Genomic DNA, 4,967 nt, shown 5'->3' with positions numbered 1-4,967 from the left:
TGGAGGTTGCTGTGAGCTGTGAAGCCACAGCACTCTACCTGGGGGGATAGCTTGAGGCTCTGTCTCAAAAAAAACAAAAAAAGTAATCAATACTAATATGAAACCAGTATATAAACAACCAAATACCAACATGAAAGAAAAACACAAGCAGGCTCAGCACCCGTGGCTCAGTGAGTAGGGCGCCAGCCACATACCCCAAAGCTGGCAGTCTGAGCCCGGCCCAGGCCAGGTAAACAACGAAGACAACCTCAACAGAAAATAGCCGGGCATTGTAGTGGGCGCCTGTAGTCCCAGCTACCTGGGAGGCTGAGGGAAGACAATCATTAAGACCAAGAGTTGGAGGTTGCTATGAGTTGTGATGCCATAGCCCTCTACCTAGGGTGATATAGTGAGACTTTGTCTCAAAAAAAAAAAAAAGCAAAAAGAAAAAATAACACAAGTACAGTCTAGGGAGGAACAGGGGAGGGGGCCGGAGGGAGGGTGTTTGGCGGTATCTCACCTAATGTGCACAACGTGAGGGTATTCGGTACGCCCCCTGCCTGAAAGGGTCAACTACAACTTGAACTTTACCTTAGAAATGGAAACAATGTAACCTAAAAATTTGTACCCTCATATTAATCTAAAAATGTAAAAATAAATAAGTAAAATAAAAAGAAAAACCTTTGTATTACTCAGAAGGGATGTAAGGTAACACCATAGGGTGGCACACCTGGATTTTGTATGCAAGAGCTCAATTTCTTCCTGTGCCGCAGGGAACAAGAGGCCTCGGAGCAACTCCTAATAAACTGGACTAAACAGGCTACTCTCGTTTGAGTCACTGTTTGGTCTCTCACCTCCTTCTCGGTTTCGGGGGATGATTTTTCTATACTTTGCCACGATTTTCCTGAAGCCAAGACTGAAGAACTGTCACAGACTGGAGAAGATACAGGAAACATGACAACTAAATGCAATCTAGGCCACACATGGTGGGTCACATCTGTAATCCCAGCATTTTGGGAGGCCAAAACAGAAGGGTCGCTTGAGGCCAAGACTTTGAGACCATCCAGAACAACATGGCAAAACTTCATCTCTACACTTTTTTTTTTTTAAGACAGTGTCACTATGTCGCCCTCAGTAGAGTGCCATGGCATCACCACTCACAGCAACCTCAAACTCTTGGGCTTAAGTGATTCTCTTACTTCAGCCTCCCAAGTAGCTGGGACTACAGGCGCCCGCCACAACGCCTGGCTATTTTGTTGTTGTAGTTGTCATAGTTGCAGCTCTGGTGTATATGGCTGGCGCCCTAGCCTCTGAGCTACAGGCGCCAACCCCACTACAAACATTTTTTTTTTTAATTAGCTGGGTGTGGTGGTGTGCACCTGTAATCCCAGCCACTTTGGAGGTGGAAATAGGAAGATCACGTGAGCCCAGAGTTCAAGACTGTACTGAGCTATTATCACTAGACTGCATTCCAGCCTGGCTGACAAAGCAAGACCCAAATAATTAAACAAATTAAATGCACAGGGATGTCCTGGATGGGATCCTGGACCAGAAAAAGCGCACCAGCAGAAAACCTGGTAAAATCCTAAGAACTGTAATTTAACTCATAATATGATGCCAGTGTTGAAGTCTTAGTTTTAACAAATGTATCCAGGTTATATAAGATGTTAATATTGGGAGAAGCTGGGTTACAGGTATACAAGAACTCTCTGCATTTCCTTTTAAGTTTTCTGTAAGTTTGAAATTATTTTGAAAGAAAAAATTCAAACCAAGTGTTGTGGCAGGTGCCTATAATCCTGGCTACTCAGGAGGCTGAGGCAAGAGGATCATTTGAGCCCAAGAGACTGAAGTTGCTGTGAGCTATATGACTCCATAGCATTCTACTCAGGGCAACCAAGTGAGACTTGATCTCAGAAAAAAAAGGACTCCAAGTCCTCAACCAATGCAGAAGTGGACAAATGGACATTGGCAAGAGAAATCTTTATCCTCTGGCCCATAGGACTAACCCCAATGACTACATCTATCTTTCTTGGCCTTTTCCATCTTCCGGTCACACTCTCCTACCTACCTCCATCCTGCTCCCTGGGGTCACCCCTCCTTCACCAAACTTTATTCAGACTTCTCTCTTCACTTTTCCTTTTTTCAAGGGGGACAGAATCTCACTCTGTGGCCCCAGGCCTGAGTGCCATGGCATCATAGCTCACAGCAACCTCAAATTCATGGGCTCAATGATCCTCCCCAGTAACTGAGACTACAAGCACCTGCCATGATGTGGGGCTAGATTTTTAGTAAGACGGGTCTTGCTCTTGCTCAGGCTGGTCTCAAACTCCTGAGCTCAGACAATCCACCCACCTTGGCCTCCCAGAGTACTAGTGATACCGAAATTTCATCTTCAATCCTGCCAGGGTTGCCAATTATGATACCAGAGTTTTCAGGTTCTTGGTCTCAGTGATTGGAAGATAAATCCATGGACCACAGATCAGTGGTAAGACAGGGTTTATTTACAGAAACAAGGAATATAAAACCGCCAAAGCTCCTGGCAGAGATGACCCAGGTCCGAGGAAGAAGCTCTTTTGCTCCCTCTCTCCCTCAGTCTCCAGGTTTTCTGCTCAGGTGTATATCTAGTCGCAGGGGGTTATTTTGCAGGAACTCAATGGTTACATTTAGGGTGTGGGTCCTCTAAAGTGACATTCAGCCTTCCATTTGGCAACAGGGGGTCAGAACTTTCAGGTCTTGGAAACTTACATGAAATTGACCATCCCTAGAAAAGGTGGGGTTTCCCCTACAGCTAGAAGTGCAGGGAGAAGGAGACACCTAGGGGCTTGTGCCTCCCGCAGTTGTCTGGCCCCTCTGGCTACTGGAACCTCCTTGGACCCCCCTGCCTACCTTCCAGCCCGCTGGTTCCTCCACCCACTGCCACAGCACCAGCACTGCCAGGGCTAAGGCAGCAGGTCCTGGCGCCACCTGTCCTGTATCACTAGGATTACAGGCATGAGCCACTGTACCCAGCCTCCTTCCCTCCCGACCCCCACCCCAGACAAGATCTCACCTTGTTGCTGGGGCTGTAATGCAGTCTTGTCATCACAACTCATTGTGGCCTTGAACTCCTGGGCTAAGGGACCCTTCTCCCTCAGCCTCCTGAATAGCTACCACACCTGGCTAATTTTTTTAAACTTTTTTTAGAGATCGGGTCTCCCTTGGTTGCCCAAGCTAGTCTTGAACTCCTGGCCCCCAGCAACCCTCCCATTTGGCTTGACCTCCCAAAGTAAGCCACTATACCCAACATTTTTTATTTTTTTGAGAAAGAGAGGCTCACTCTTATCACTCAGGCTACAGTGTAGTGGCCCAGTCATAACTCACTACAGTCTTGAACTCCTGGCTCAAGGGATTCTCCCACCTCAGCCTCCAAAGTAGCTGGGACTATAGGTGCACACCACCACATCCAGCTTCTTACCCAATAAACATACAATATAGTGTCGTCATCTATAGGCACAATGTTGTACAGCAGATCTCCAGAACTTGTTCCCATTGCATAATGAAACCAACAAGACCTGTGCATTCCCCTTCCTCACAGCCCTTGACAACCACAATTCTACCTTTACTTCTGAGTTCAACTATTCCATATCTCATATCAATGAAATCATGCAATATTTGTCCTTCTGTGACTGGCTTATTTCACTTAGTATAATGTGTTCCAGGTTCATCCATGTTGTCCAATACTGTAAGATTTCCTCCTTTCTTATTTTTATTTTTACTTATTAGAGGCAGGGTCTCACTCTTCACTGAAGCTAGAATTCAATGGTACAATCATACCTCACAGCAGCCTCAAACTCCTGAGCTCAAGAACCCTTCCTCCTGAGTAGCCTCCTGAGTAGCTGGGACTACAAGCACATGCCATCATGCCCAGCTTACTTTTTAATTTTTTTTTTTGTAGAGACAGGGTATCACGATGTTGCCCAGGCTAGTCTTGAACCCCTAGCCTCAAGCAATCCTCCCACCTCAGCCTTCCAAAGTGCTGGGATTACAAGCATGAGCCACCTTCCCTGGACAGGATTTCCTTCTTTCTAAAGATCAATAATATTTAATTGTATGTAGATATCACTTTTTATCCAGTGATGGACATTTAGGTTGTTTCCACATTTGGGCTACTGTGAATTGTCGGCAATCATCTTGAATAAAGTCTTCCTTACCTGTTTGATTCCATCCAGTGTAATTTTTCTCTTATATCTCTCAAATGAACAACCTGACCCCAAGGCCTGTTTTAGAAGAACACAAACTAAAACATTTCCATTAACAAATGAGGAGAATGAAGCACAGAAAAGTTAAGGCACTCTGTCAAGGTCACACATCCAGGAAGCACCAGAGATAAAGCTCCAACCAGACAGCTCAATATCGGAATCTGCCCTCTGGATAACTACACAGTGCCATCTCTAAGAGTTAAAGGATTTTCCATTTTAAATTTCACTAATTTAAACCCAAATTTATGTCCCCATAATTCTCTAATGTAAACGCAAACAAAATTCTTCTGCCAACTTATTTGAATACGTGTGTAGGACAGAAAAAAGCAACAGCTTGAAACTACTCTAATTTTACTTACAAATAATTGAGGTTGATTCATGCTGCTTTCTCTAAAATCCTCAAAAAAAAAAAAAAACCCAGAAATCCTGTTGGTGTTACAGGATGCCAAATTTGTCACATACATCTCTTATAACCTCTACTGTTCTCCCTCGAAAGCAACACTCAAAAGCAGCTAGTCACAAAGCTAGAATAGTCATTCAACAGGGGATATTCCAAGACAGGAGAAAGTGAACTTTCCAAAACAGATATAAGGAGCAAAAAAGGAACAAGGAAGGTGAAGAGGTGGCTTCTGGGAGAAAGAAATATCAGTGTGCAGGCTCGACACCCAGAGCACAGTGGTTACGGTGCAGCCACATGTACTGAGACTGGCAGGTTCGAACCTGCCCCAGTCAGCTAAACAACAATGACAA

This window comes from Otolemur garnettii, unplaced genomic scaffold (assembly GCF_000181295.1).
Source record: "Otolemur garnettii isolate 467f Iridium unplaced genomic scaffold, OtoGar3 scaffold00127, whole genome shotgun sequence".
Lineage (NCBI taxonomy): Eukaryota > Metazoa > Chordata > Mammalia > Primates > Galagidae > Otolemur > Otolemur garnettii.
The sequence above is the reverse complement of the archived record's forward strand: the minus strand, read 5'-3'. Positions refer to the sequence as shown.